General features: G+C 43.9%; 1 protein-coding gene and 1 pseudogene across 1 annotated transcript in view; both read right to left on the reverse strand.

The window, feature by feature from the left end:
- Nucleotides 1-13,773, reverse strand: part of LOC126161562 (caspase-1-like) — a 135,816-nt gene that overhangs the window by 82,720 nt on the left and 39,323 nt on the right. The window lies entirely within an intron of this gene.
- Nucleotides 9,777-9,894, reverse strand: LOC126164199 (5S ribosomal RNA; annotated as a pseudogene).

Raw genomic sequence — 13,773 nt, forward strand, 5'->3', positions numbered from 1 at the left:
ATCACAATGCTGAACAGTTTGCCAAATAAGTATGACTGGAAGTTGTGGATGGTCCAAACAACTGCAAAGCACTCTTTCTTGGTTGTAAAGTAGTTCATGATGCACTTGGACAATAATCTGGAGGCATAAGCTGTCATCTGTTCATAACCTTGCTGAATCTATACAGAACTGCCCCTATTCCAGGTCCTGATGATGAAGATGTTTTGAAATACCCAGAGACTGCACCAGACGATGTCATGTACAGTATAAGCCACAACCAAGTCCAAATCCAAAGGCAGATTCGCCAACGAAGCTCAACACTTACTACTGAAAGCATATTTAGTACCACCATTAATGTACAGCCAAGCAGAACTGAACTCCTGGACAGAGAGTGCAGCTATCTATCCAAACAGAATATTCCAGAATGCTGGTATTTATACAAACAACAAACTTAATATATTTCAAGAACCTTCCTGAAACAATGAATACTAAATAACAAATATTTGTTGGTCTGCCCCTGAGCTAGGGGCCTGCCAGCTGACATTGCTAACCAGTACAACACGCTGCTCGCACCATATTTCCTGGCAATATGAGGGAAGTCATAAACGGATACAGACTAAATGAGTCACAAGCTATTAAATCTGTCAGAAAATTAAATGTAACAGCTGAGCCCCCTTTCCATACTACTAACAACAATTTCTCACAGCTCATTAATCAAGAAAAAATTCATATAATTTGAAGGAATAGTTATGTCTCACAAGGTAACCCTTCAACATTCAGCCATTAAAACAACAGAGATTCTATGAATACATGTTGTCTGTCCTGTCAGACATGTCTGAAGGAATAGATAGAATACAGAATCTGCAGTTGTGATGCATACTATATAAATTGATGCTGGAAGGGGAAGAAATGAGAGGAAATGGAAGGAACTAATGACATCAGCTGCCTCATGATTCAATGCAAAATCAGTGGTGACAAGTGAAAATGAGTGTGAAACTGGGACGTGAATCAGGGATCTCTGGCTCACTTGGCATTTGCCTTAACCACTGCACCACCCAGATTCAGTGTTCATTGTAAATGCTGAGAATTTCTTGGCATGCTCCCCAGCTGACCCACACTCCCAACTAGCGCTACATACCCATAGACCCCATCCATGTCCTCCATGCTTGCTAATTTTAGATTCCCACTGGAGGTCGAACATAAATGTGTATCTGCACTGAAGATTGTGGATTATTCATATAACTGATTTGCCTCAAAGGCAATGCATCCACAACTTTCAATGTGGGTGCACATTTACATTCGACCTCCAGTGGGAAATTAAAATTAGTGAGCACAGAGGACGTGGTTGGGGCCTGCGTGTAGGTGGCACTAAGTGGGAGTGTGGCTCGGTCGGGGAGTGTGCTGAGATAGTCCACGCATTTGCAATAAACACTGTGTCTGGATGATAGACTGGTTAATGCTACTGCCCAGTAAGTGGAGATCCCGGGTTTGAGTCCCAGTCCATCACACATTCCCACTCATCACTGCTGATTCCGCATAATGCTGATATAATTAATTCCCTCCTTTTCCTTTCCTGTCTCCCCTTACCAGCTTCACTTTACATAACATGTATCACAGATATGCATTCTAGAACAGACACCACACATTCATAAAACTGATTTGCCTCAATGGGCAGTGAATCCATAGCCTTCAGTGTGGATGCACATTTACATTTGCTCTCCAGCAGGAATATAAAACCAGTGAGCATGAGGGATAAAGAATGTGACTATGCATTGTTAGTGCCAGGTGGGAGTATGGGTCAGCCAGGGAGCGTGGTGAGATAGTCCGTGCATTTGTGATAAACACTGTGTCCAGGAGGTGCAGTGGTTAAAACAGCTGCCTTGTAAGTAGAAGATGAGCCTGGTCTGGCCCACTTTTTCACTCGCTGCCAATGATTCTGTGTAAAGTCCCGATGCAGCTGGTATCATTAGTCCCTTCCCTTTCCTTTCATTTGTCCTCTTTCCATCTTCAATTTACATAAAAACATTGTAACTTAAACGTATTTTTTTGTATGAGTGACAGTAAAATGTGTTTTATTTAATTCATTTTATGCCTGCTTCTGCTTTCCTCAGCCCTCATAAGTCTCCTTTCTCCCTCATTCCCTAACCGCATTGTCTGATTATTGTTCTTCATTCCTGCTTTTGATTGTACTCAGCTTTGTCTGCAGTACTTTTGTTTCCTTTTTATTCAATTTTTCAGAGTCTGTATCTATCTGCCAATATTATAATTCTGTCTGTCAATTGCCCATCACTCATCAATAAATTTAATACAACTATGTTTTATTTCATTTATTTTTGTTTAATTTTTTCCATGTGAGTTTATTCTCTTTTTAACACATTTATTTTCTCTATCTGTATTTAGTCATTTGTTTCAGTCCCATTCCATTTTACTCACCACATTTTTGAGTACACAATATCTACACATGATGATAATTAGGATTTACTTGTCGTAGTTTGGAATTTTTGCTGTTACTGTTTTCTTTGTTATGTACAGTCCTTCCTCAATTTATCTACATGTTGTTTTTCTTGATTAAGGGTTCTACATGAGGCATTCCCTGTGTCAAAACCTCAGCATACATTTCTTTGGTCTCCTTTTGGAGAAGCTGTAAATGAACAAGTTTAGATCTATGTACATTCCACTGAAAAGTGAAAATTTATTCTAGAAACAATTGCATAGGCTGTGGCTAAGCCATTTACCCACAACACCCTTTCAGCCAAGAGAGCTTGTTCCACAAGGTATGTAGGAGAACTTCTGTGATGTTTGGAAGGTAGAGAGAAGTACTGGTGAGGACAGATCAGGAGTGAGCCTGGATAGCTCATTTAGCAGAGCATTTGTCAGGCTTGAACAAAGGTTCTAGGTTCAAGCTCCAGTCTGATTCACAGTTTTCATCTGCCAGGAAGTTTCAGATCAATGCACAATTAGGAGTATCCACTAAGCACACTCAAATAACAGTTTTGTGACATCATGATAAGCTCTGGATTGGCAGTGCTGTAAATCAAATATACATGGAAATGAAGGGTTCAAAGATTTCATTTGGAAAAGAAAGTGTTCTTTTAATTTACAATAACAGTAGTTATGTGGCAAATACACCTCCTCCTCCCCCCCTCCCCCCCTCCCCCCCTCCCCCTCCTTCAATGGGATGCAGTTACCAACTTGAGTGCAGCATTGGTTGTATTACAGTCACCAGTATCGTTCTATGTGACTGTAAGGGGTGCTATTGTCGATAGTGATATGACATAGTCAGCTGTACCCTTTATGTGTCTCTGGTTCTTTGGAATATTCAGAGTTGAGTTGCCTTTTCCAGCATGAGGCACTGTCTTGCTGTTTTGTTCAACACTGAGCTACCATTCACTTCCCTAAATGTAAGGCAAAGTCAAAAGTTGTTCAGGCTCAATTACTGAGTTCACAAGTAACAAACTTCCTAAAAATGGTTAGATACAAATTTCACTGGAATGGTTTTATACTATTGAGTTGTACCAGAAAACTTTGCAGACATTGATTAAATATGAATTTGGAAATAATTAATCAGTTTATTCACATAAGGTGTGCATAATAACACATGAAATCAGTCATCTAGCCAGTAGTATCTGATAGTGGGCAATGTTATTACATGAACAGTTACTAAGACTACGTTGAACCATTACAAAGTGACAGATTAATTTGGAAAAGCAATATAGAAGTAGAAAGGTGTATTATTTAGAAGCACAATAAGTGGTACAAACTTTATTCTTTCAAATAAACCTTTTCACTTAAAATGAAGAACTTATGATAATAATATTCATAAAGAAATGAGACACATTTTCATTTAGCCAGCATGTGTATGTTTCATATGAAACTTGTTCTCTCTGTTAACTATTCCTTATCCAATCCCAGTCACTGCAAAGAAAACTGCTTCAATAAAGAATCATCAAAACATAAAGAAGGTTGTAGTTGGTGACCATGACAGGATATGACAATAGTTAACAGGCTTCTAATGAAACCCGAGAATGTTGCCCAAATGTAAATGTACTTCTTTTCTTTACAGAGTGATATTAAAGTCATCAGTTCTTCAGTTCAAGTGAAAAGGTTGTTTTGAAAGGATAACAGTTGATACCATCTCTTCCATTTGCTGAGTCCACAAGTAACACATTTCCTAACAATGGCTGGACATAATCCTATTCATCATATTAGCAATTAAATTCAGTTCCACTTTCACACTGAAGTCTGCCATTGTCACATTACTTTCCCAAATTAAAATCCAAATTAAGCTATCACATACAGATAACCTTAACAATTGTTAAAGCAGTAATATATTAATGGATGTTGCTGAGTGAGATTTGTGATGCAGAGCTGCCCATTGATTTCATGTGCAATTACGTTAACCATCCATGAATACACCATTTAATCACTCACTGTTGCCTGTCACATGAGTGAAAACTTCAAAATTCATATTTTATCAATATCGGCAAACTGCCCTCATTTTTCTGGTGCAACTCAACTGCAAGCAACCATTTCACATGAAACTAAACAACTACTGCCTTCTCCTCATGTAAAGGCATGTGAATGATGTGCTTGAACAACGTTGAACTAAACAGCAAGACAACATATCCTGCCAGAAAAGTCATGCTCAGCTCTGAATGTTCGAGAGAATACATTTCATGTATTTCATATTAGTGCAGTCATCGTGGAGCCTATTCATTCACACATGCATGCATGTCCAGAGGAATAATACCTATTCTTTATAATAACACAGGAACTGCAGTACTGTATTTATCTGTCAATACCAGGCAGCAAATTTAAATTAAAATGTCCTCCTTCATACGAGAATTACATAATGCGTGTATATGTATAGGTTGCAATGCAGGAACAACCACATATGGAAGTTTGGGTCTTGCCATGAGTCAAGCACAGATAGCCAAATTGGTTAAGGTGACCATTCACATAAAGCAGGAAATCCGGGTTCGAGTCCCAGCCCAGCACAAATTTTCATTGTTGTCATTCCCTTAAGCAGTGGATGGTTGTTCATATTTGCAGCTGTGAAGGAACAGGCAATGTATTTGCAGTTGCAAATACTAACAACCATCAGCTGTTTAAGGGAATGACAACAATGAAAATTTGTGCCACATTAGGACTCAAACCTCAATTTTCCGCTTTACGCGAGCAATCACCTTAACTGTTTTAGCTATCTGTGCATGACTCATGGGCAGACTCAGTCTTCCATATGCTGTCATTCCTACGATTGTTACAAAATACATGAAATGTATTCGCAGCTGTGAATACATTCCATGTATTTCATAACAGCATAGTTGCTGCAGTGCCTGTTCTTTTGGGCATGCATGCATGTACAGAGGACCATTGCATCATTCTTCTTAACAACACAGGCACTGCAACATCCTATTCATTCACCAATACCAGGCAGCGACTTTCAATTAAAAAGTCCTCCCCTGTACAGGAATTATGTAATGTATGTACGAGTACAGATTGTGACGCAGGAACGATGACATACGGGAGATTGCATCTGCCTGTGAGTCACTCGCAGATAGCCAAAGCAGTTAAGGTGACTGCTTGCATAAAGCAGGAAATCATCTTTTGAGTCCCAGTCTGGCACAAATTTTCATTGTCGTCATACCCTTAAACAGCTGATGGTTGTTTGTATTTGCAACTGCAAATACATTTCATGTATTGTGTAGATTATTTGTTTCACTATCTCTGTGTCTGTGACTTACACTAGGATCTAAAAGTAAAACATAACAGGGAAGAGTAAAATAAAAGAAATCACTTAGGAGTACACCTCTTGTAGCAGCTCATCAAGCACTTGTGTTTAGAAATGCAGACTACTTCATGTCAACCAATTACGCGACACACATGGGATATTTATGATGTGAATCCACACCTGTGCACTAGATGGCAATAACGTGGGAAACTCAGAGGGGAATGTCTGGTTTCTTCTAAAGTCGCTCATTCAAATTAAACATTTATTTATTTATTTATCCATCTTTAAGCATTTACATGCAATCGATATCGTCATGAGTAATATACAATTTACATATTAAGAAATATAACTATTGTGAGGTATCACACGAAGCTAAAGTATACATTTTAAAAGAACATACATAATAAAGGAATACATTTGATACATAAAGATATCCCACATAACTAAAGTGTGCATTTTAAAGAATGTGCATAATAAAAGAATACATTTCATACATAAGGATTTCTCCACATGTTTAACAGTTAAATGTGGAACTACAGAGACAAAAAAAGCTAAGGAAGAGGTACAAACAGAGTTGTAAGTTGTTTCTTAAGTCAGGTCTACTTTTGAAGAGTTTTCAGATTCTTTAACACTGTAAAAAGCTTTGTCTTTCGGCCATTTTTTAGTTTTACTTTTAAATATATTAAGAGAGACACAATATGCCTGCGCAGGTAATGTGTTGAAAAGCCTTACTCCCATGTATTCATAACTGTCTTGTGTTTTCTTGAGTCAAGTTGTTGGTATGTCTATCTTAAATGTTTGACGAGTGTTATGATTATGAACAGACTTCCTAAGGTTGAAACTGTTAAAGTTTTCTTTTATGTACAAAAGGCAGCTGTATATAAAAAGAGAAGGGACTGTCATTATCTGTAATTCTTTGAAGTATGACCTACATGATATGTTATTTTTGGTAATCCCAGGGATGCTCCTGATGGCTTTCTTCTGCTAAATAAAAATGTTCCTGGACCGTGGAGAATTACCCCATAGAAGAATACCATAGCTAATATGGCAATGAAAGAATGCATAATAGGAATTAATCAGCAGGCTTTCACAAACACAGATACGTAATTTTTTCAGTAGATAGATAACTCGCAAAAGCTTTCGAGATATGTTGTCTATGTGACTCTGCCAGGTTAATTTTGTATCTAAGTATATGCCAAGAAGTTTGGTAGAAGTGTACTCAATATCAGCATTGGATAAGCTGAAGGATATATTTACAGTTTTTTCATAGTTAATAGCTAACTCATTGGCTTCGGACCACATATTGGATAATCTGAGAACATCTTTACTTTGCTCCTTTAGTTTATTTATGTCCTTCCCTGAATTGATGAAAGTTATATCATCTGTGTAAAGCACAGATTTGCATGGCATACTGCTGGGCAGGCCATTTATAAATATTAGAAACAGTAACGGCCCAAGCACTGATCCTTGGGGAACACCTCTAGTGACATTCAGTAACTGTGACTTTTGACCGTTGTAGCTTACAGTTTGCTTTCTGTTACTGAGATATGATTTAATGAGGGAGAGCTCCAGATCCCTAATGCCATAACACAATAGTTTTTCCAGCAGTATTGTGTGGTTTACAGAATCAAATGTTTCGCTTAAGTCCACTATTGTGGCTTGAGCAGATAATTTGGATTCAAAAGAAGATTTCTGAGAGCTCAGGGTTTCTGTTCATTAAGGAACTGTTCATTTCATATTATGGCACTTATTTCCACAAGCAGTGATTAATCTGAATTGATGGATGTACAGCATTTTGCACATGGAGGATGCAGTTGTTTTTGGAGCTGTTGTCCTGGCTGAGTCTGTAACCCTTAGGTTCTGGGCAGAATGACGATGATGATGATGACAAAAAGCCAAATGTTGTTAGGTTTGACACTGGCTGGGAAGAAGGGATGAAGGCAGAGGGATACACAGGGTCCAGTCACATTCAATGTTCAATAACAACCCACAGATGGCAGGTGGCAGCACTTGCAGTGGAGGGTATATCAAGCATGTCGGGCAGATGTGGACAACAGTGCGGTAGCTGTCGTAATGAGCAAAGCAGCAATATATCTGACGTCTAAAAGGGCAAGATCATTGGCTTTCAGGCCAGTGGTGGAAGCATTTCCAAAACAACTAAACCTGTAAACTGTTTGCTTGCCTCCATCGATAAGGTATATCATACATGGCAAAATGGTGCTATCCAAAACAGGTGATGAGGCAGTTGTGATGCATCACGGGCCATAGATGTTAGTGGTAAATGGCGGCTGTGGGTATGTGTACAGATGTGCAACTGTTGAACAACTGACCTCCAAGATGAACCAAGGGGCTACCAACAGTGTCTCCTCAATGACCACTCAGTGAATGTTGCTGCATAAGAGCCTCCACAACAGGTGCCTGGTTCACGCACTCATGCTGACTGCTGTTCATCAATGATGAAGGCTGGTTCAAAAAATGGTTCAAATGGCTCTGAGCACTATGCGACTTAACATCTGAGGTCATCAGTCGCCTAGAACCTAGAACTAATTAAACCTAACTAACCTAAGGACATCACACACATCCATGCCCGAGGCAGGATTCGAACCTGTGACCGTAGCGGTCGCTCGGTTCCAAACTGTAGAGCCTAGAACTGCACGGCCACTTCGGCCGGCGATGAAGGCTGGAATTAGCATGCCAGTGTCACAACTGGACGTCCACCAAGTGGTGACAGGTAGCCTTTTCAGATTAATGATGTTGTATGAACCATCGGATAGATGGCCGTTTGCGTGTACTGCCTCACAAAGATTGTCAGAAGGGTCCAGGCTGCAGGAAAGAGCATTATGAAATGTGGAATGTTTTTGTGCCATTCCCTGGGTGGTTTCATCACTCTGGAAGGCAGACTGGATCAGCACAAGTATGAATCTATCCTTGGGGACCAAGTCGGCCCCCACATGTAATTTGTTTTTCCTTGGCACAATGACATCTACCAGCAGAACAATGCAACGTGTCACATAACTCGCCGTGTATGTGTGAGGTTAGCAGAGTACTGAGATGAGTTTACCGTCTTCCCCTGGCCACCAAACACCAGATTTAAACCCAGTTGAGTATCTTTTGTACCAACTCGATCGGGCAGTACACATAACTGATCCTCGGCCAAGAAACACCTACTGTAGCTGGCCGCAGCACAGGGGTCAGCATGGCTCCCCATCTTTGTTGGTACCTTTCACAACTTCACGGATTCTCTCCGTGCGTGTCTCGCAGAGGTCAGTGAAGCAGAACGTGCTTATTCAGGCTTTTGACAGGTGCTCACATTAATGTGACTGGACAGCGTATTCCTTATTAATGAAGGAATTGAGGTGGGAAGATCTGCAGGAATTTTGGAACTTCATAAGAATGGACGTGGCTTACTTTAACAAGCTGCAGTCGATGATGCAGGAAGGAATTCACTCAAGTGACATGGTAATGGCAGGAGGAAATTTTACCTAGTAGGAAGTAATAATTAAACAACTGTTTTTTTCATTTTGTGACTGGACTCTTCCTCTGACTAGTGCCAGTTTCCCTTTACTGGTATGCCGAAAAAAATAACAATAATTAAATAAAGCAAAAGATGCTACCATATCAATCTTAAAATTTCGCAGTTAAGGCGTTACGTATACAAATCGAAAAACACACATGTAAAGTTATATGAACATCTGCTCAGAAATAAACGACTGCCGACGCACCTTATAATGATACAGCGGGTTGTGAGGATAATCCTCGCTATACGCCTGGATTAGGACGCTTATGACTGGTTGGTCCATTCCATTTCTAGAATACGAAGTAATCTGTACAAATGATGTTTCTCATAAACTAAACTAAACTACTCCCGCACAGGCCATGAAGGCCCAACGTACCGACTGGCCGCCGTGTCATCCTCAGCCCACAGGCGTCACTGGATGCGAATATGGAGGGGCATGTGGTCAGCATACCGCTCTCCCGGCCGTATGTCAGTTTCCGAGACTGGAGCCGCTACTTCTCAATCAAGTAGCTCATCGGTTTGCCTCACAAGGGCTGAGTTCACCCCGCTTGCCAACAGCGTTCGGCAGTCCGAGTGGTCACCCATCCAAGTGCTAGCCCAGCCCGACAGCGCTTAACTTCGGTGATCTGACGGGAACCGGCGTTACCGCTGCAGCAAGGCCGTTGGCGTTTCTCACAAACACAGCTTGTATAACAGAAAGACTGCCGTCAAAAATTTTTCTTTTTGTGTAAATACCGTACCGAACGCGATGGCGCAGTGGTTAGCACAATGGACCTGTATTCGAGAGGAGGACGGTGCAAATGTACGTCCGGCCATTCTGATTTAGGTTTCCCATGACTTCCCTAGATATTCTTCAAGTGTCGGGGCGATTTCCTAACTCGCTTCAGGCCCTTTGAAAGGGCACAGTCAATTTCCTTCCCCATCGTCAAAAAAAGAACTCTTTGTCGACAGGACGTTAAACTGTAATCTTCCTAACTTTGTTTACTTTGTGCATTTATGAATATTTACTCACTCAAAAATGCGCAAAAGCTCCAATATGTTTTTTTTTTTAATTTTTTTTTTTTTTTTGGTTTAAGGGCGCTCAACTACTGAGGTCATTAGCGCCCAGTCACAATTGCTAGAGCACATAGAATCTAGTAAAACTCAAGAGGGAGGGGGGACACCAGAAAGTTCTTACAAAGATGCAGATAAAATAAGTGAAAGAGTTAGATGTCTTTGGACATGCCAGTCAAAGTAATGAAACGAAGTACAGGAGCAGCTGCTCGAGCGTCATCAGCTAAAATATCCTGTAAAGTAGATGGCAGAGACAGGACAACATGAGATTGGCTAAAACGGGGACACGACAATAAAACATGGCCACTGTTAATGCATGAGCACAAGGGCATTGTGGGGCTGGGTCACTGGAGAGCAGGTAGCGGTGGCTAAACCGGCAATGCCCAATCCGCAACCTGGTCAGAAGGACCTCTTCTCGCCGAGATGGTCGGGAGGAGGTTGTCCAAACTGTTGGGAACGGTTTTACTGCCCGGAGCTTGTTTCCTTGAAGTGATGACCAAGTATCCCACCACAAGGAAACAAGCCTCTTACAAACAACCCCACTAACGTCAGTTGACGGGACACAATGGGACGCCGGCCGAGGCAGGAGGACTGCAGCCTTGGCTGCAGCATCAGCAGCCTCATTCCCAGGCACTCCCACATGGCCGGGAACCCACAGAAAGCTGACAGGAGAGCCATCGTCAGCACCCGAATGGAGGGACTGCTGGATCCGTTGCACCATGGGATGGACCGGATAGGGAGCTCCAAGGCTCTGAAGAGCACTGAGTGAATCAGAGCAGAGTACATACGATGAATGGCGGTGGTGGTGGGTATACTGAACGGCCTGATGGAGAGCAAAAAGCTCGGCCGTAAAGCTGGAACACTGGTCGAGGAGCCGGTATTTAAAGGTGGCGGCCCCGACGACTAAGGCACAGCCGACACCATCGTCAGTTTTGGAGCCATCAGTGTAAATAAAGGTGTGACTGGCAAGTCGCACACGAAGTTTGACAAACCGTGAGCAATACACTGCAGCCGGAGTACCCTCCTTCGGGAGCGAGCTGAGGTCGAGATAAATATGAACCGGAGCCTGGAGCCAAGGTGGTGTCGGGCTCTCACCCTCTCTGAAGGTGGTAGGGAGGGCAAAATCCAATTGTCGAAGCAGGCGACGAAAGCGGACTCCAGGGGGCAGCAGGGCAGACACATACAACCCATACCGACGGTCGAGAGAATCGGCGAAGAAGGACTGATAAGAGGGGTGGTCAGGCATTGACAACAGCCGGCAGGCATACCGACAAAGCAGTACGTCGCGCCGATAGGTCAATGGTAATTCGGCAGCTTCAGCATAAAGACTCTCGACGGGACTAGTGTAGAAGGCTCCGGTCGCAAGACGTAACCCCCTATGGTGGATGGAGTTGAGACGGCGTAAGAGGGATGGCCGAGCAGACGAGTAGACGAGGCTCCCATAATCCAGCTTTGATCGGACTATGGACTGATACAAGCAAAGCAGGACAGTGCGATCCGCTCCCCAAGATGAACCACTAAGAACTCTGAGGACATTATATCGCCAAAAGTTAATGCAAACCGTCTTCTCTTCAGGGAACCAGAAGCCATTTGCCACACTCCATGAGTATAGGCTGTCTAGACAACGCTGAAGGCAGCGCTCCAGGAGGCATGTTCGCTGGGCACTGCAGTAGATCGCGAAGTCATCGACAGAAAGAGAGCCTGAGACATTAGGTGGAATGCAATCCATAATTGGATTGATCGCTATGGCAAAAAGGGCTACGCTCAAGACGGAGCCCTGAGGCACTCCGTTCTCCTGGAGGAAGACGTCGGACAATACGGAACCCACACGTACCCTAAACTTTCGATCTGTTAAAAAGGAATCAATAAAAAGGGGCAGGCGACCGCGTAGACCCCACCTGTGCATAGTGCGGAGGATACCTCCTCTCCAACAGGTATCATAAGCCTTCTCCAAATCGAAGAACGCGGCGACCGTTTGGCGCTTTCGCAAAAAGTTGTTCATGATGAATGTCGACAAGGTAACAAGGTGGTCAACAGCGGAGCGGCGGCGACGAAAGCCGCATTGAACATTGGTAAGTAGCCGTCGAGATTCAAGAATCCAAACTAACCGAGCGTTAACCATGCGCTCCATCACCTTACAGACACAGCTTGTAAGAGAAATGGGGCGGTAACTAGAAGGAAGGTGACTATCCTTCCCGGGTTTGGGTATAGGAACAACGACAGCGTCACGCCAACGCATGGGGACTTGGCCTACGGTCCAGACGCGATTGTAGGTATGAAGAAGGAAGCTTTTGCCTGCCGGAGAAAGGTGTGCCAGCATCTGAACGTGAATGGCATCTGGCCCCGGAGCAGAGGACCAGGACAGTGCAAGTGCACGTTCGAGTTCCCGCATAGTAAAGGGGGCATTATAATTTTCCAGATTCAGCGAGTGGAAGGAAGGTCGCCGAGCCTCTTCTGCCTCTTTCCTGGGAAGGCAGGCAGGGTTCCAATGTAACAAAGCCATCGCTAGTCAGAAAAGAGGGGGAACGAAACGGGTGAAGAGCTGGTCACCTTGACGGCCGCGGAGGGCCAGGTGTCGAGGGAACAACGCTACATCCGGCGGGAGGCGGATCCTGTTCCATCGAGTCGTCGCCAGCGGCGGCCGCTTTCCCGGGTTGCGTAGGAGGGGAGCATCATTCGCCGACTAGAGGCCAGCTGAGCACCTGGCAGCAGAGCGTCCCGGCGAAACTGAGGACGGCCGGGAGCAGCGACTCACGGATGGAGCGTCAGACGAAACGCGCCGGGGTGAAGAGGGGGATAAAGATTTCTTCTTGGAGACCTTCTTGGAAGTCCGATGAGGCACGGGGATGGTGGGCTGGACCCGCAGAAGGTCCTCATGCGCGGGGTCCGTTTTGGAAATCCGAACCTCGGAAGCCGGGGTCCGGAACGTTTCCCCAATGGACGCCTGAGAAGAGGATCGCTTCTCAGGCATCGGAGGGGGAGGAGGAGCAAGGGTGGCCCCCGGGGCAGAGGGGGCAGGGGCCGCGAGGGAGGAGGATTTGGAAGGGAGGGATTTGGGAGGCGGAGGCATAGACCCCGGATGGGGTGAGGAGGTGGAGGGGGGACAGGATAGGGGTGAGGATACTGTGGAAGGAGTGGACATGACTGAGGCAAACAAAGTTGTCAATGTCACGGGATGGAGGCGGTCATACTTCTTCCTGGCCTCAGAATAAGAGAGACGATCCAAAGTTTTTAATTCTTGAATCTTCTTCTCCTTCTGATACGCGGGGCAGTCTAAAGATCTAGGCGAGTGGATGCCAGGACAATTGACACACCGAGGTGGTGGGGTGCATGTATGTTCCTCACGAAGAGGACGTCCGCAATCGCCACAAAGGGGCTCAGCATCGCACCATGACGACATGTGCCCAAAGTGCAAACACCGAAAGCAGCGCATAGGAGGCGGGACATAAGGTCGCACATCGCACCGGTAGCACATCACCTTTACCTTCTCCGG

The sequence above is a fragment of the Schistocerca cancellata genome, chromosome 2, assembly GCF_023864275.1.
Source record: "Schistocerca cancellata isolate TAMUIC-IGC-003103 chromosome 2, iqSchCanc2.1, whole genome shotgun sequence".
In the NCBI taxonomy this organism is placed as follows: Eukaryota; Metazoa; Arthropoda; class Insecta; order Orthoptera; family Acrididae; genus Schistocerca; species Schistocerca cancellata.